We start from the raw sequence: 19,256 nt of genomic DNA, 5'->3' as shown, positions 1-19,256 counted from the left end.
TTTTGCCTTTTATTGTGGTGAAATATACACAACATAAACTGTGCCACTTTTTAACCCTTTATTTATTTATTTATTTATTTATTTTGTGAGATGGAGTCTCGCTCTGTTGCCCAGGCTGGAGTGCAGTGGCACAATCTCAGCTCACTGCAAGCTCCGCCTCCCAGGTTCATGCCATTCTCCTGCCTCAGCCTCCTGAGTAGCTGGGACTACAGGTGCCCGCCACCATGTCCAGCTAATTTTTGTATTTTTAGAAGAGACAGGGTTTCACCGTGTTAGCCAGGATGGTCTCCATCTCCTGACCTCATGATCCACCCACCTCAGCCTCCCTAAGTGCTGGGATTATAGGCGTGAGCCACCGCGCCTGGCCTTAACTATTTTTAAGTGTACGGTTCAGTGGCATTAAGTACATTCACATGGCTGTGCAACCGTCATCACCATCCGTCTCCAGAACATCTCATCTTCCCACACTGAAACTGTACCCATTAGACACTAACTCATTTCCCCTGCCCCTCAGGCTCTGGTTGCCACTATTCAGTATTCTTTCTCTATGAATTTTCCTATGTACTTTATGTAAATAGAATCATACAGGATTTTTCCTTTTGTGTCTGGCTGATTTCACTTAGTGTAATTGTTTTCAAGGTTCACCCATGTTATAGCATGTATCAGAATTCCCTTCCCGTTTTTTTTTTTTTTTTTTTGAGATGGAGTTTCCCTCTTTTTGCCCAGGCTGGAGTACAGTGACACAATCTCAGCTCACTGCAACCTCCGCCTCCCCGGTTCCAGTGATTAGCTGGGATTACAGGTACCCACCACTATGCCCAGCTAATTTTCGTATCTTTTAGTAGAGACTGGGTTTCACCATGTTGGCTAGGCTGGTCTCGAACTCTTGACCTCAGGTGATCCACCCACCTCAGCCTCCCAAAGTGCTGGAATTACAGGCATGAGCCACCACGCCCAGCCAACTTCCTTTCTTTTTAAGGCTGCATGATATTCCATTGTATGACTACAACACATTTTGCTTATTTATTCTCCTGTTGATAAACACTTGGGTTGTTTTCACTTTTTGACCCTCGTGAATAATGCTGCTATGAGCATGGGTGTATAGCTATCTCTCTGTTTGAATCCCTATTTTCAATTCTTTGAGGTATAGACCTAAACGAGGAATTGTTGGATCATATGTTGATTCTATGTTTAACTTTTTGGGAACTGTCATACTGTCTTCCACAGAGGCTATATACCATGTTATATTCCCAGTCAGGCTCACCTCTGTAATCTCAGCACTTTGGAACGATGAGGTGGGAGGATCGCATGTGCCCAGGAGTTCAAGGCTTCAGTGTGCTATGAAAGCTCCGCTGCACTCAGCCTGGGCCACGGTGAGACCTTGTCTCTAAAAAACATTAAAAATTAAAATTAAAATGCATTCCCCCAGCAATGCACAAGGATTCCAATGTCTCCACTTCTAAAACTGCATTGTATTTTTTAAATCTCACTCTTTTGACTTCAATAAGTTCTCTAATTTGTACCTCTCATTAACATTATGTTTATATTACAAATTCTGAGAGAGCAGGGATCTTCGAAGGGTGGATGGTCAGGAGTTTGAGACCATCCTGGCCAACATGGTGAAAACTTGTCTATACTAAAATTACAAAACTTAGCCGGGCGTGGCGGCGCACCCTGTAATCCCAGCTACTGGGGAGGCTGAGGAAAGAGAATCACTTGAGCCCGGGAGGCAAAGGCTGCAGTGAGCTGAGATCGCACCACTGCACTCCAGCCTGGGTGACAGAGCGAGACTCCGTCTCAAAAAAAAAAAAAAAAAAAACCATCCTGGCGTGGTGGTAGGTGCCTGTAATCCCAGCTACTTGGGAGGCTGAGGCAGGAAAATCACTTGAACCCAGAAAGTGGAGGTTGCAGTGAGCTGAGAGGGAGCCACTGCACTCCAGCCTGGGCGACCACAGAGCAAGACTCCATCTCAATCAATCAATAAAATAGATAAATAGATAAATAAATAAATGCATTAACCATTTGTTTAAAATCAGTGGAGACCTTCCAGGAGGAGGAAAGAACCAGTAAACCCTCAAAGCTTAGGTGTCTTCTGAACATGACAGCCTGGGGACAGCTGCCCATGCCCAACCCATGGCCATGCTCCCCTCACATTCACAACGGGTCCTAGTCCCTGTCAGGGCAGGCATTGAGAGGTGATGATGTGGGGTCTACTGAAGGCCTCACGGGCATTCCAGAGTCCAGAACACGGTTTCATTTGAAAACTTCTGGGTGAACAAAACCCAGCACCCACCTCCCACACCCACCCCTCCCCTACTAGGGTCTAAAGAGTTCAGAAAGGGCCCAGCATGGGGCTGACCTGAAGCCGGGTGGATTTCCAATGACAGCTGGGCCAGACTGCTTGTTAAATAGAACACTGTGGGCCAGGTGTGGTGGCTCATGCCTGTGATCCCAGCATCTAGGGAGGCCGAGGTGGCGGATCACGTGAGGTCAGGAGTTCGAGACCAGCGTGACGAACATAGCGAAACCCCGTCTCTACTAAAAATACAAAAATTAGCTGGGCGTGGTGGCGTGTGCCTGTAATCCCAGCTACTCCGGAGGCTGAGGCAGGAGAATTGCTTGAACCTGGGAGACAGAGCTTGCAGAGAGCCGAGATTGCACCATTGCCTCCAGCCTGGGCAACAGAGGGAGACTCCGTCTCAAAAAATAAAAAAATAAAAAAAATTAGGACACCCTGTTTGCCCTTTTTGGTCACATGAGTCTTCCAGAGCATGAGCAATTCTCTCCTGGGACCGCCTCATTTGTTTACCTACTATCAATTTTATCGCCAGATTTGCTCTCACTCTATGCCGCAACTACAGATGCACAGCGATGCGCACCTCGGAGGCTGCTCTGTGCTCCTGCCTCGTTTCCATGGAGACATGGCTGGGGGCTTTGGGGACAGGGAGGTGTGTGTAGGGGCTGCCTGGGGAGCACAGGGAGGAGCAGGGGTGCTGGCACTCCACTTCTTTCCCACCCCCTCCAGCCTTACTTCTGGGTCATTCTTTCCCTCGCCCACTTTGACCCATTCTCCAGACAGCAGGAGAGACCTGGTATGAACAAGAGAATTGGTGTTTAGAAAAATCAAACACCTTGCTTAAGGCGGCTCACTAGTAAGTGGGAAACCAGTCCTCAAATTCAGATTTTCTGATTTGTTTTTCGTCTTCTGGAGCCAACAGGCCAGTGTCTCATCCTCTTACTGCTTGGTCTTTGTTGGGTCTTAGTTATGAACAAACCCAAATGACAGTGCCTGGATTTTAATGGGGTCACAATGTAAATATTTTCATTTTCTCGAGGGATCCAAAGATCCTGTATTAACCCAGGCTGGTAAAATAGCTAGCGCTAAGTAGGGAGAACTTTCTGGAACTCTCAAATTGCAGCATCTTGGTGTTCAGTAGCTGAGTCATCAAGCCCAGGTCCATGCACTCATTCCTTCCTTAGCACCCCTGCCCACTCTGCCAGTGACTCATCCTCCCACACCTTCGCTCTTCTCTCCTGTGCCCGTTTGCTCCCCACCCAGCTTTGCCACACCAGGGCTCTCCTGCCTGCCTTCAGGGTGATGAGAGGCAGAAGTCACAGGACTGGGGAGAACCTGACCCCAATTAGGATGAAATGGTTCCAGCATCGCAGTGAGGCATCTCATTGAGGTGAGACAGGGCTTTGGAGGGAGAGTGAAGGTGTCCTTGGGTTGGGGGATGCAGAGCTTTAGCTGGCTCTGGTTGCAGCTCCCAGGTGAGCATGGAAGTGAGGGAGGTATGGGATGGGTCAAGGGGACCTCTGCCTAAAAGGAAGTCAGGATGGTTGAGGGGCTGGAAGGACGGCATAGGAGGAGCGTAGATCACGAAGGACCAAGGCAGGAGAAGCTGGGCAGAAATGGGCCCTGAGGAGCGGGGAGGGAGTTGCTGTTGTTACTGTTGCCGCCTGGCTGCCGAAGCCAGAGGTCAAGTTCAGGCATGCTGGTTTCTAAGGAGATGAGCTCATGAGCTCTGACGCTCACTCTGCAGGAGCCTCCAGCATGAGTCAGCATCAGCGAGGTTTCTCTGGTTCTAGCCTCACTCCTCGCAGCAGTCGAAGTCCAGGAGACAGGGTGTGGTTGTTCCAGACAGAGTCACATGCCCTGGCAACCTGGCGGGGGAGGGATGCTTCCCCTGAGGAGGCACCTGACCTGAACAGGTGACACCCTGGAAGGAGATGCGGCTGCTGCATCCAGGAAACGGAGTAAATGCTGGGAGGTGAGATGACTAAAAATCATCCAGTCCAATAGTGAAAAGACTGGCCTTTGAATCTATCCCTAAACATGAGGATTTGAATTGCTCAGTGGCTTTAAAAATATCTAAAAGATACTGTGTCAAATTGCCAAATAACTCCCAGGCACTTCCTCTGCCTTAGCCATTTCTGGGGCTCTCATCAGGTCTGTAGCTCCAGGTAATGGTCCAGCTGCTGATCCTTGTGGAATGAGACATGTGAAGCTCTGTGTATGAGTTACTGTTTGGGTTGTGACATTTCTCACTGTAGATTTACTGCCAAGCCTCACTCCCAGGTTCTACAGCCACCCACAAGACATACGGAGACTTCTCTGGAAGCAGGCCCTGGGAGGCCCACCCAGCCCACTGTGACTTCACACCCAGGAGTGTTAAAGGCTAGAATTCTCCTCCAGATGGACTAAGCAACGTCCCAACTTAACACAGACGAGTAATACATATGCATCAGGGTGCAGTACTGTTTTGGTCACTAAACGTTGACAACAACCTAACGTCAATCAGGGGAAGATGTACTAAATAAACCATGGTGAGTCGTCTAGCACGCTTCCAGGAAAAAAAAAAAGAAGAAGAAGAAATCATGGTTCATTCACTGTTCAGCCATCTAAGAGAATAAGGTAGCACTCTGTTTGTATGAAAATGGAATGATCCCCGATCTATGCTGTTCAAAGCAAGGTGCCAAACATTGGGCAGAGCACAACATCCCTTGTGTAAAAACTGCACACATATTTTAGGCCCTCTCACATGTATATGTGGCAGGAACAAAATTATTAAAGCGGAAGCATTCAGTTTCCCCACCACCCCCTAAGGAATCAAGGAACTCCACAAGGCAGTAAAAAAAGCAGACGGTAGGATGCAGAGTCAAAGAGAGAGGGAGTACCTGAGAGAAAGAGAAAGGAAGACACTTGGGGGGTCAGAGAAAAAAAAACAGTGTTTTTAAGAAGCTTTGCAGGGTGGTATTGTAGAAGGCAATTTTCATTCTTTTGAGCCATCCAGCATCTGATCCTCTGTCTGTTAAAGGAACCCCGTCTTTAGAAGGCAGAATTCCCTTCACAGTAGAAGCTGAAAATGCCAGAGACTCACGTCCTCAGTTTTCCTTGCAGGGAGGGTTGGGACTGGTCACTCCACCAATCAAATCCTGGGCAACATGGCGAGAAGCCTTCTCTACAATAAAATACAAAAATTAGCTGGGCGTGGTGGTGTGTGCCTGTGGCCCCAGCTACTTGGGAGGCTGAGGTTGGAGGATTGCCTGAGCCTGGGAGGTTGAGGCTACAGTGAGCAGAGACCCTGTCTCAAAAAAAGAAAGAAAAAGAAATTAGTGACATGAAGCACTCTGTAAAACCCACGCAGTCCATGAGGTGGCAGTGGTGGCAATACCTCCAGTCTCCTGGGTGGCAGTTGGAGCGGTCCACGCAGCCAGCAACCCGGACCCAGAGTGGGTGTCATGGTGTTGCAAGCTGCAGCCACCAGTGCCTATGTCTGTGGTCACGTTCTAACCAGACCAACTCTGCCGCGTGATTCTGGGGGTTGGTCTCGTCTGCAGAGCCACCTAGCTGTGAGTTATCCAGAGATTCTATGAGCACCAGTATTGTCTAACAGAAAACAATGATTTCTGTTGCTTACAGCTGCAAATCCTGAGACACATATATGTGTGTTGTGCGCCTCTGTCCTTAGCACTTTCCAGGGATTCTTTTTTTTTTTTTATTTGAGACGGAGTCTTGCTCTGTCGCCCAGGCCGGAGTGCAGTGGCGCGATCTCGGCTCACTGCAAGTTCCGCCTCCTAGGTTCACGCCAATTCTGCTGTCTCAGCCTCCCCAGCGGCTGGGACTACAGGTGCCCGCCACCACGCCCAGCTAATTTTTTTTTTTTTTTTTTTTTTTTTTTTTTTTTTTTTTTGAGACGGAGTCTTGCTCTGCCACCCAGGCTGGAGTGCAGTGGCCGGATCTCAGCTCACTGCAAGCTCCGCCTCCCGGGTTCACGCCATTCTCCTGCCTCAGCCTCCCGAGTAGCTGGGACTACAGGCGCCTGCCACCTCGCCCGGCTAGTTTTTTGTAGTTTTTAGTAGAGACGGGGTTTCACAGTGTCAGCCAGGATGGTCTCGATCTCCTGACCTCGTGATCCGCCCGTCTCGGCCTCCCAAAGTGCTGGGATTACAGGCTTGAGCCACCGCGCCCGGCCAATTTTTTGTATTTTTTAGTAGAGACGGGGTTTCACCGTGTTAGTCAGGATGGTCTCTCCTGACCTTGTGATCCGCCCGTCTCGGCCTCCCAAAGTGCTGGGATTACAGGTGTGAGCCACTGCGCCCGGCCTCCAGGGATCTTAAGTAAAGAACTAGACTAGTTCAAACATGAGGTCAGATTTGTATTTCTTTTACACAGTCACTGTGCTAAGGCAAGAGCATGGACACCCGGTTTTATTGGGGTGACATCAAACGTGCATATCACACATTGTGAATGTTAGGAAAGATACTCACGGATCTGTTCACAGTGGCTGTCCCTGAGAAATGAGAATGCCATGGGGAGGAGGAATTTTTCTTCTCATTTTACATTTTTCCATTACGGTTTGAATTTTTTTTTTTTTACCATATTCATGTATTATCTTTAAATTTTTTAAGTTTAAAATAATTATTTTTAAAAGAAAAGGAATACGTCTACAAATATATCAGAATGTGTACATGAGAGAAAAGATAAAGTAATGTATGCATTCTGGCAAAAGACAGAGCCTTTGGAAGAAGCAGGTGGTGAGGAACTGGTAGTCTGCTAACGTCAGCTGAGAATCTTAATTTGGTGGGCTGTCAGTACTGCAGACTTTTTTTTAAGTTTCTATTTGGCATATCTTTTCTTTTTTTAAGAGACGGGGTCTCACTCTGTTGCCCAGGCTGGAGTGCAGTGGCAGGGTCAAAGTTCACTGCAGCCTCAATCTCCTGGACTCAAATGATTCTCCTACCTCAGCCTCCCAAGTAGCTGGGACTACAGGTGCATACCGCTAGACCTGGGTAATTTTTAAAACTGTTTTTAGGAACAGCATCTTGCTGTGTTGTCCAGGCAGGTCTCAAAGTCCTAGCCTCAAGCCATCCTCCCGCCTTAGCTTCCTGAGTTGCTGGCATTACAGGCATGAGCCACCTTGCCTGACCTGGTTTGAAAACATAAATAGAAGAGGAGGTTTTGAATGAAAATTTGATATGTCAGTTATATTTGTTTGTGTGTGTGTGTGTGTGTGCACATGAGGTCTCACTATGTTGCCCAGGATCTAGGACGTGAATTCCTGTTCTCAAGCAATCCTCCTGCCTCAACCTCCAGAGTAACTGAAACTACAGACGCCAGAGTAACTGCAACTACAGGCTCCAGAGTAACTGGGACTACAGGTATGCAGCAGTGCACCCAGCTACAATTACTTGTGTGTGTAGGCTTGGGGGTATTTCTGAATGAATGATGGAAGAGTATGACCACCGTTGTTGTCCATTTATATTCAGGACCCCAGAGAAAATGAGACAGCCTCTGTCAGACTCCTCACACCCTCTGTGCCAGCATCAAAGGAGACCAGGTCCAGGTGAGGGGGTGAAGGAGCCTTCCTCTGCCTGCTCTCCCTGAAGGTCCTGGGCAGGCTCAGGAAAGAAGGGTGACACCATGCTCACCTTCATCACTCTGAGGCGGGTCAACCGCCTAGCTCAGGGCATCTTCATCAGGGGGGCACAGGGGTGTGGGCTGGCCGCTGGCTTCATTTTGTTTTTGGAATTTGATGTTCATCCCCACAGGCAAACAGATGAGTAACGTCATGAAAAGCAGACTCAAGGACGGAACACCCACGATGGCTGTCGGCAGATCCACTTTCCACCTCCAGACGATGGCTCTGGCAAGTGCCCCACCCCCACAGTGCAGTCAGAGCCCACCAACAGCAGAATCCTAGCGCTCTGGCCCGACCCTACTCTTCTCTGACAGTGGGGAGAAGGGCCAGTGGGGACCCTGGCCTTTGCTCTCAACTCACTCCCTCTTCACTCTAGGGCAGGAGCCATGAACTCAGTCCCCACCTGTCTTGATCACTGGGCCTGGGGTGAAAGGCAGGGTGGCCCAGGGAGCAGAGGGCATGGAAAGTCGTGTGTGGAAACATACCCTGACTGTAAAAAAAACGAGCAGTCAAGAGCGAAAGGTCACAGTGAGTGAGTTCCTGCTCCAGCCTGCTCCTGGTTCTTAGGTGCCAGAATGAGAAGATGGGTTCTGGGCTGAGGGCAAAATAAATATTTGTTATGTAGGAAACTTACGACTGCAGAGGCTGGCCGGGCATGGTGGCTCATGCTTATAATCCTAGCACTTTCAGAGGGTGAGCTGGCAAGATCACTTAAGCCCATAAGTCTGAGACCAGCCTGGGCAACATGGTGAGTCACCATCTCTATAAAAAATACAAAAGTTAGCCAGACATGGTGTTGGGTGCCTGTGGTCCCAGCTACCCGGGAGGCTAAGGCGGGAGGATTGCTTCAGCCAGGGAGGCAGAGGTTGCAGTGAGCTGAGATTGCACCACTGCACTCCAGCCTGGGCGACAGAGAGACCCTGTCTCAAAAACTGTTACTGAGGGCCTGAGGGGAAAAAAATTTTTTTTTAAAGACTACAGAGGCTTTTTGATGAGAAGATTCTCACAAAAACTACAAAGATTAATACCAGTTGCAGCTGGGTTAAAGAAAAATGAATGAGGATGATTAATCGTAATAACAACCTGTATGTGTTTGTTGTAACCTCCTGGTTTACAGAGAACTTTCCTTTAAACTAATACAGTTGATCTTCACAGCATCGTTCAAGGCAGGGAACATATTTTATCCAGGCTCAAGGTCATGCTGTAAAATTGTGCATCAATTCAGAAAAGCACTTTAAAGATCTAATTCATTGACTAATACTGTTTGACACTGTTAGGTAGAATTGGCTGTAGCATTGAAATTAACTAAAGCATATTGAGATCTTTGTGATATCCATAGAGCCATCTTTGAAGTCTCCATGTTGAGTGGCAGGGCCAGGCTCAGACGTTGTCTTTTCCTTCTCAGCCCTCCCCCTGTCCGTGTATAACCCATGCCCAAGCTGTCCCTTAGCTTATATATTTGTCTGTAGAACCAAGAGTTTGTGATTGGCCAGTATTTGCTTTTCAAAAACTTTTTTCTAGATTTACTTTTATTGTAATAAAACTTTTATTAGAAAAAGCACCTAAATGTATGGATCACATCAAATAATCTCTGAGTTGGCCATGTCCAGGGAAAACCAGCCTGTAGACCCCAAGTGGACAGCAGAACCCTGGCATGAGGGCAGTCAGTGCTCCTCCAGAAGGCCAGCACAGGGTCTGGGGGCAGTGGAGAATGGCCCCCAAAATGGGAAATAATGCATATCCAACCTGCCTCCCAGGGATGCTGGAGAAATATTGCATTGTCAGCGGGAGAACCACTTTGCCCTGGGTAGACATGCGCTGCTACCATATTTGTAGGAATGTTACCATTGTTATTTTAATGGATGGCTTCTCTTCTTTCTGCCAGGCACTTTGAGTCTCTCTGGAGGGTCCAAGGCTCATGGAAACATGAAACACTGTGTGCAGATGAACACCATGAGTTAAAGGTATAGAAAGCTGGCAGGTAGGCGGGGCATGGTGGTTCACACCCGTAATCCCAGCCATTTGGGAGGCCAAGGTGGGAGGATTGCTTGAGCTCAGGAGTTTGAGACCAGCCTGGGCAACATAGTAAGACCCCATCTCTTAAAAAAAAAATTAAAAATTAGTAGGGCGTGCTGGTGTGCGCCTGTAGTCCCAATTACTTGGAAGCTGAGGTAGGTGGACTTGAGCCGAGCCTTAGTAACAGAGCAAGACCTTGTCTTAAAAAAAAAAAAAATGCTGGCAGGTGGCTCCTCAGAAAAGTCTCAGGGTATCTGTTGCCAGCTTACTGGGGAGCCCTGCCCACACAAAACTCGTAGCCAAAGCCATTCTGTCGCTGAGAGATAACTTGGCCTTGTCTCCTCCCGCCTTCACGGCCCCGTCCCTGCTCGGAAGCCCCGCTCCACTGCAGTCACGGTCGTCATTACACTGGAGCTGAAGCTGGTTCTGCCCCTCCAGCTGTCTGTGAGCTGCAAGGAGGCCGGGACTGTGCTTCAGGCTGTGGAGGGAAGTGAGAGAATGGGAGAAGCCACCTGTGGGGAGCGGGAAGGCTTGGGGCCTGGGTTCCTGCTGCTCAGCCAAGGAACACCTGTAGGTTTCTGAACCTCTTTTTCCATCTGTAAAATGGGGGAAATAAGCCCTGCCTACCTCATCGGGCTTAAAGCTGCACTGTCCACTATGGGAAGCACTAACCACCATGGCTAACAAGCCCGGGAGGTGTGGCTAGTCCCAATTCACATGTGCTCTAAGTGGAAAATATGCACCAGATTTCAAGGCTGGTACCAAAAACTGATATCAAGTCCCTCAATAAGTTTTATGTTCCTTGTGTGTTGAAATAATATTTTTGATATATTCGGTAAAAGCACCTATTATTAAAATTAATTCCGGCCAGGCGCGGTGGCTCACTCCTGTAATCCTAACACTTTGGGAGACCAAGGGAGGCGGATCACCTGAAGTCAGGAGTTAAAGACCAGCCTGACCAACATGGTGAAACCCCGTCTCTACTAAAAATGCAAAATTAGCCGGGCGTGGTGGCGCATGCTTGTGATCCCAGCTACTCAGGAGGCTGAGGCAGGATAATCGCTTGAACCCGGGAGGCGGAGATTGCGGTGAGCCGAGATGGCACCATTACACTCCAGCCTGGGCAACAAGAGCGAAACTCCATCTCAAATAATAATAATAATTAATTCCTTCTGTTTGTTGTTGTTGTTGTTGTTTTTGAGACGGGGTCTCACTCTGTTGCCCAGGCTGGAGTGCAATGACATGATCACAGCTCATTGCAACCTCTGCCTCCTGGACTCAAGCGATCCTCCCACCTCAGCCTCCTGAGTAGCTAGGACTAAAGGCATGCCACTGTACCCAGCTAATTTTTCTGTAGAAATGGGGTCTCTCTATATTGTCCAGGCTGGTCTCAAACTCCTGGGCTCAAGCAATCCTCCCGCCTCAGCCTCCAAAAGTGCTAGGATTACAGGCATGAGCCACCTCACCCAGCCTGCCTGTTTCTTTTTAAAATGAGACTTCTAGAGAAATTGCAGTTACATATGAGCTCATATTATGTTTCTACTGGACAGTACTGGTACAGCAATGAGCTGCTTAGATGGATGGAGTTATTAGAACCCCATTTCTTCTGTTCTCTTCCCCTTGAATCTTGCAGAATGTAGCACAGGCAAAAGCAGGGCTTGAAAAATCCCTATCCAAAATAAAAGTCTTGGATTTTTCATCTGAAAGAGTCAGGTACTCCAGCTACCTCCACTTCCCACCCCTCAATGCAGATAAACAAAGTGAGCCCTGGAGTAAACTGAATGATATCCCTTAAAGATCGACCAGCAAGAACAGCATTTTCCAAGTAGTTTGGGAACTTTTCTGTCCAAGCAGCGACTCCAAATATCTTTTTGTAATTAGCTTTTACTTTGATAAAACCGCTTTTGCTTCTGTCGCTCGCAGGTTCTTTCTCCTTTCAGGTCTGCCCTCATTTTCTCCAGCGACCTAATAATAGAGCAGTTCTGGGTTCCCCGTCCATACAAAGGGCCCTGGGGTTGGCAGAATTGAGTTAAAGTGGACAGGAAAGCACCAGAACCAAGGGATGTCCCTCTTCTGGGCTTCAGCTGGCTCAGCTCTAAGATGTGCCCATTTACCTCCTTATCTTGTGTTTGTTCTAGGGCAAAGGTCCAATGAAAGAAGAGACATGCGTGTAAGTCTTTTGTGGGTAAATCATTTGTCAGAAAATTGTGACTATTGGCCGGGTGCGGTGGCTCACACCTGTAATCCCAGCACTTTGGGAGGCTGAGGTGGGCAGATCACCTGAGGTCAGGAGTTCAAGACCAGCCTGGCCAACATGGTGAAACCCTGTGTCTACTAAAAATACAAAAATTAGTAGGGCGTGGTGGCACAGGTCTGTAATCCAGCTACTCAGGAGGCTGAGGCAGGAGAATCACTTGAATCCAGGAGGTGGAGGTTGCAGTGAGCCAAGATCGTGGCATTGCACTCTAGCCTGGGCAACAGAGTGAGACTCCGTCTCAAATTTAAAAACAACAACAGCAAAAAGAAAAACACTTGTGACGATGAATGGGTAAGAAGAATGAGCAAACGTTTTGGCACAAAATTCTCAAGGGGCTTGCCAACCTTCGACAGCAGGAGCTTTGAATGACAGGCTTTTGAGAGTCTGAGATCATCCAAGCCCCATTTTACAGATGATAAAACCAAGGCCGCAGAAGAGGAGGGGAAGGGCCTGGTCCAAAGACCAGAAACCAAGATTGCAGAGGCCTAGGGAATGCAGTTTGTACCCAGTTAGTACTCCACACATCTTTGCTTTAAAATTTTCAAATAACATTCTTTTGTTATCACAATGCAGTATCTTTTAGAAATTTTTGAAAATACAGAAAAAATAGTCCATAATCCCCCCAACCAGAGATCATCCTATCAACTGTTTGGGCATCTTGTCCTTTTTCTACTTATGTGAACATAGCTGTATGTTTTTATTTTACAAAAATATGATATGACTACAATATTTTATTATTTGTTTTCTCCTCTCTGAATAAATAATAAACAGTTTTCCAAGGCAAATAATCCTTTTATACTATTATTACATGAAGGACTACAAGGAATTGTATTGAATGAATGTGTAAGTGACCACTGGTTATTGGGCATTTGGATTTTCTCCAGTCTTTCTCTATTATAACAGTGCTACAGTGAGCATTCTTGTAGGGTTTTTCTTTTTTTGCACACTTTCATGATTATTTTCTTTTCTTTTTTTTTTTTTTTTTTTCTTTTTCTGAGACGGAGTCTCCCTCTGTCACCCAGGCTGGAGTGCAGTGGCCCAATCTCAGCTCACTGCAAGCTCCACCTCCCGGGTTCACACCATTCTCCTGCCTCACCCTCCCGAGTAGCTGGGACTATAGGCACCCGCCACCACGCCTGGCCGATTTTTTTGTATTTTTAGTAGAGACGGGTTTCACCGTGTTAGCCAGGAGGGTCTGGATCTCCTGACCTCGTGATCCACCCGCCTCAGCCTCCCAAAGTGCTGAGATTACAGGCTTGAGCCACCGCGCTATTTATGATTTTGACAACTGCTTTCCAAAATGTTGTAACTTTCCGCCCCTCCAGCGATACATGAGGGTACCCATTTCTTCAGCCCTCCCTAATACAGTTGGGGTTCTATCATTTTCTTCGTCTTTGCCAGTTTAGTAGGTAAAACTTCCCTTTCTCTGCTTACTGCAGGAAACCGAACCTTGTTCATGGGTTACTGACCATACCTTAGTTTTTAATAACCTTCCTTGTCATACCTTTTCTTTGTCCATTTTTTCTTCTGAAGTCTATTGTCTTCTTATTTCCATGAGCCCTTTGCATAGTAAGGATATTAATTTCTTGTCTCACATGCCGCAGTTCTTATTAGTCTTTTATATTGTCTGTGTAGTTTTGTTTGTGATCATTGAGTTAAACCTCTGAGTACCTCCTTTACGTTTGTGCTTTGTATGGTTAGGAAAGTCCTTACAGCATAAGGATAAACTTATCTGTGTTTTCTTCTAAACCTTATTATGGATCTTATGAATGATTCCACTTACTAAAATTTAGTTTCTACCTAACTTGAAATTATTTAAGTTGTGGTATGATTCAGAATCTAACTTTGTTTTCCTCTCCCAAATGGCTAGCCAATTGTTCCCACCATCCCATGTATCCCAAGACCTCACCACAGTGACACTGTGGTGACGTTTTGGGCTGGATAATTCTTTGTTGTGGGAGGCTGTTCTTGCACCGTAGGATGTTTAGCAGCGCCTCTGGCCTCTGTCAGATTCCAGTTGCAGCCTCTCAGTTGTGACAACCAAAAACATCTCCAGACATTGCTAAGTGCTCCCAGGGAGACAAAACCACCCACAGCTGAGAACCTTTCCTTTTCCCAGTAATTTAAAATATACTTTTACCACACAGTAAATTCCCATATATCATATATCCCTGGGTCTATTTCAGGCCTTTCTATTCTGTTCCAATGAGTTGACGTCTGTTCCTGGACTAGTAGCATCAAACTATTTGCATTATTGCGGTTTTGTATTAACTTTTAAACCAGTTTATGTTCTTGCTCTCCCCACCTCTTTCTTTCTTAATCCACTATAGAGGACAGTTAATCTTTTTGAGCTATCAGGTGAGAATGAAACAAGACAGACCCATGCAGAATCTGGGGCAAGGGAGAGCCCCACCTTGGAGCCAGGGAGTTGCACACTGGGTGGAGCCAGCAGGCCCATAGCTGCCTGAGGCTGATAGGAGAAAGGGCGCCTGATAGGACCTGGAAGCCTATCTCCAGGGTCATCTGGTAAACCTGGTGGGAAGGAGCTACGGAAAACAAAAACAGGAAGTGGGGCAGTATTTTGAGCTGCTGGTATTACTAAGTCAGGATGGAGAAAGAATGGGGATGGGAGGACAGGATCTTTGTGATTATTTACAGGGTATCTAGGCTTCCATTGTTTCAAGAGTAGTTAAATAAAGCCCACTAGGGAATTAACCGTTCAAGCCTCGGTTATGTCTAATGGGCATGACTGACGGTACACTCCCTCAGGACAGGGAATTTAGGTCCCCCCTCACATCTGGAAGGGACCTCTTCCAGCAACTACTGGGATGTATAGCTCAGGGCGGACTCTCCGAGGAGCCCACAGCGAGGGCTGCCAGCATTTCAGTTCCGTCTTCTCAGAAGGGCCTAGCCTTGGTTACCAAGTTGTTTCCCCCATGCCAGGGGCTGGAGCTTTGTCTCTGCCCATCCAACAGCTCAGAGAGAAGTAGTGACTGGTATCCCAGGGGTACCCGTTAGGATGGTTTCAGTTTCAAGAAACAAAAAGCACAACTCAAGTTGGCTTAAACAATAAAAGAAAGGTATAGGCCCACATCACAGAAAAGTCCTCCGGAAGGCTTCATCCAACAGCTCAGTGATGTTGCCAGGACCCATTGCTTTCCTCGGCTCCATGCTGTTTTCCCCATGGGAGTGGTATCCTGGGTATAGGCCTGGACTCCTGTGTTCTCCAGAGGAACACCTGGGGCTGCATGCTCTCCTTTTAAAAGCAGCAGAGCCGGGCGCGGTGGCTCACGCCTGTAATCCCAGCACTCTGGGAGGCCGAGGCGGGCAGACCATGAGGTCAGGAGATGGAGACCATCCTGGCTAACATGGTGAAACCCCGTCTCTACTAAAAATACAAAAAAATTAGCCAGGTGTGGTGGTGGGTGCCTGTAATTCCAGCTACTCTGGAGGCTAAGGCAGGAGAATGGCGTGAACCTGGGAGGTGGAGCTTGCAGTGAGCCGAGATTGCACCACTGCACTCCAGCCTGGGTGACAGAGAGAGTCTCCATCTCAAAAAAAAAAAAAAAAAAGCAGCAGAAAGATCTTTGCTCCAAAATCCCAGCAAAAGTCCTGAGATTGAGATTCACCCTGAATGGACTAGAGTTGTTCACATGCCCATCCCAGAAGATAGAATTGGCACGCCTTGATGGGCTTAGAGCTGGAATCACTGAAGTCCCCACTGGAAGTCTGAGCCTGCTGGGAAGGGGAAAGGGAAGAGGAACAGATGCCAGGATATCCACAAGTGTGCACTGCATCGTACTTCCCAAAGGGACACAAAAGGAGGCAGTCTCCAAATACTGGTGTCATTCGAGAAGCTTTGCTTCCTACGTCTTCAACAGGCTCCTAATATCATCTGCCTCTGTCAGGCAAAGCCAGGTTCTTGCTGCATGTGCTGGTCAGTCCCTTAATGAAGCGCACACACAAAGCTCTAAGTGACAGGGTTCCTGTGACAAGCGTTTTTTCTGGGAAATAGTTGTAGCTATTACAGCAAAAAGTGGCCCGATGAAGCAAGCTGGTCTGCCAGAGTCACTGCCTTCCTAAGATGCTTGGCTGCCCCTGGGTGACAGGAGGGCTGCTCAGGAGGAAGCCAGCAATGAAGCAAGCCCTAGCCTAGCCTAGCACCAGCCCAGTGGGTTTGCAAAGTCAATGCCTGGAACAGCCTCTGCTGCTCTCCAGAACGTGTTTCTCAACACATGTCCCAGCAGTTTTGTGTCACCATAAAGTAGATCAGTGGCTCCTACCCGTGACATCTGCTCTGCTTGGCATAAAGTTCTGCAAGGTGGGGTGGGGGCCATCAGGATAGAAGATGAGCCCTGTCTTTCACAGAGGCAGGGGGCAAACCAAGGCTTGGCCTGTTACGGTACCAGCATGCCTCGAGATTCCCTCAGCAGTCAGGGTAGACCAAGCTGCTACAGGCAATGGGTTACACTGGGACAGCCAGCATTGCACGCCAGGCACTCAGAAAATGGCAGCAATATCAATGTCATTATAATGATGCTTGCAACTCAGACTGTTTTGTTTTGTTTTGTTTGTTTGTTTGTTTGTTTTGAGACAGGGTTCCACCCTGTCACCCAGGCTGGAGTGCAGTGGTGTGATCTCGGCTCACTGCAACCTCAAACTCCTGGGCTCAAGTAGTTCTCCCTCCTCACTTCCCAAGTAACTGGGACTATAGCTATGCCTGCGCCACCAGGCTGGACTATCAGACTGTTTTATTTCTTTGTTTATTTATTTTATTTTTTGAGACTGAGTTTTTGTTCAGGGTGGAGTGCGATGGTGCAGTCTCAGCTCACCACAACCTCCGCCTCCCGGGTTCAAGCAATTCTGCCTAGCCTCCCAAGTAGCTAGGATTACAAGCGCCCACCACCATGCCCAGCTGATTGTTGTATTTTCAGGAGAGACGGAGTTTATCATGTTGACCTGGCCTCAAACTCCTGACCTCAGGTGATCCGCCCACCTCGGCCTCCCAAAGTGCTGGGATTACAGACGTGAATCACCGCACCCGGCCTATCAGACTGTTTTAAATCCAACACTTCACCTTAGGAGATCTCACCAAGAGTACAAGGCTCCAGCAATAAAACCCTGGAAATGTGTAACAGAGGCATTCCTACAAAGCCCCAAATCACCTCCCTTGTGCTTTATTTTCCTTCTCCTTCAATCACCTGCTCATTTTTTTATTGACTTTGAAGACCCTAGAAGCACAGCTCACAGGATCCGTAGCAGGGACTCTCTTCTCTGAGCACCCGTAGAATCTCAGTCTCTTTGGTATCCAGATCTTCTGCCGGCTGCGTGCTTTTCAGGAGGAGCTATTGCCAAAGCACACACCAAAATGGTTTCAATGGTCCTTAAATAATTTTCCATGCACTCAGATTCTCCTTGGGAGCAGCAATCCAATTGGCATCTAGTAGTCTCATTTATCTCAGATTTGGAAATGCTCCCACCTTACTGGTTGGAAGTTTTCTCTGTGTGGGCACCTGGTAACCTGTGTCCGCTTTGCTTTCACTTTCCCCACCACTGTAATGACACATTCCCTAATGTTCTGGCCATGTGACTTTGGATTGCCTTCTTTACCTCTACAATGCCTTAGTCCTCTCGTCTGTAAGATCAAACTGCCAGATTGAGTTATTGCAAAGAGTAAATAAGTGACAGCACATGAGTGTTAAATTAAGGCAGGCCAGGGGAGGCGGCTCATGCCTGTAATCCCAGCACTTTGGGAGGCTGAGGAGGGGGATCACCTGAGGTCTGGAGCTCGAGACCAGCCTGGCCAACATGGTGAAACCCCATCTCTACTAAAAATACAAAATGTAGCCAGGTGCGGTGGTGCACTTGCACCACCCCAGCTACTCGGGAGGCGGAGGCAGGATAATTGCTTGAACCTGGGAGGCGGACGTTGCAGCGAGCCAACATCACACCACTGCACTACAGCCTGGGTGACAAGAGTGAAACTCTGTCTCAAAAAAAAAAAAAAATAAACAAAAAATTAATTAAGGCAAGTTATGACTAATTTCGTGCCACCCTAATTACTGTCCGATTTCCATTGACCAATACCATCTAAAAATGACATAACACGAGAAATCTAAATTATATCTATTCCATAATCACATATTTAATTACAAATTAAATATGCACTTTAAGCAAAGACTAGAATGGAACATGGAAAAATAACAAGAGTAGACTGAGATTCGCAGGTAGGTGATTTATAATGTACTATTTCTATAACGGGAAAAGTAAACTCCAAAGAATTGTATTGGTTAGAATTAAAATTTTGAAATGCATTAAATATACATATTTTGTGATATCCATGAATGATAAAAACATATTCCCTTCAGCATCTACCTCAGCTAGAGCTCTGATATCTATTATTACATAACCATCTGTCTCAAAACTTAGTGGTTTAAAACCAGCAATTTATTTTGCCTACATTTGGAGGATCAGAAGGGCTCAGTTTGGCTGCTCTTCTCGGCTCACGTGGCATGAGTTGGAGTGTTTCAGCTGGGGCTGTAGAATCACCTTCCAAGACTGCTTGCTCACACAGCTGGCAGGCTGGGGCTGGCTGTTGGCTCACAGCTCTGCCAAGGATGTTGGCTGGGGAGAGAAGAGGAAAGAGATCTTGATTCCTCTCCATGAATCTGCTTGGACTACCTCACAACACAGCAGTCTCAGGGTAGTCAGCCTTCTTTTATGGAAGCTACTTTTCCCCAGGGCAAGTGTTCCAAGACACAGGAAGTGGAAGCTGCCAGACTCTTAAGACCTGAACCTGGAAACTGGCAGTCGCTTCTACCAAATTCTATGAATCACAGCAGTTAGAGCCCATCTCGTTTTAAGGAGAGGGGACATAGACCCTACCTCTGTGGGAAGAGTGTCAAAGAAACTGGCCATTCTTAAATTGTCACAGTTAGCCAGGCACCGTGGCACACGTGTAGCCTCAGCTACTTGGGAGGCTGAAATGGGAGGGTCGCTTGAGCCCAGGAGTTGGAGTCTGCAGTAAGCTGTGATTACACCACTGCACTCCAGCCTGGACA

At 47.5% G+C, this 19,256-nt stretch overlaps 1 long non-coding RNA gene across 2 annotated transcripts; it reads left to right on the top strand.

Annotated features, from left to right (window-relative positions):
* The first annotated feature begins 3,250 nt into the window (after nt 1-3,250).
* LOC144333707 (uncharacterized) lies at nt 3,251-15,307 on the top strand. 2 transcript variants are annotated; one of them, XR_013402649.1, is made up of 5 exons: nt 3,251-3,686; nt 4,090-4,827; nt 7,545-7,662; nt 7,771-7,847; nt 8,053-15,307. It is a non-coding gene; the product is annotated as an uncharacterized LOC144333707 (long non-coding RNA). The 2 variants fall into 2 exon arrangements; XR_013402648.1 differs by having other exon boundaries at nt 3,528-3,686; nt 4,555-4,827; nt 8,053-15,306.
* Nucleotides 15,308-19,256: the final 3,949 nt, after the last annotated feature.

Source organism: Macaca mulatta, chromosome 13, assembly GCF_049350105.2.
Source record: "Macaca mulatta isolate MMU2019108-1 chromosome 13, T2T-MMU8v2.0, whole genome shotgun sequence".
Lineage (NCBI taxonomy): Eukaryota > Metazoa > Chordata > Mammalia > Primates > Cercopithecidae > Macaca > Macaca mulatta.
Note: the sequence above shows the minus strand (reverse complement) of the source record. Positions and strands in the feature narration are given on the sequence as shown.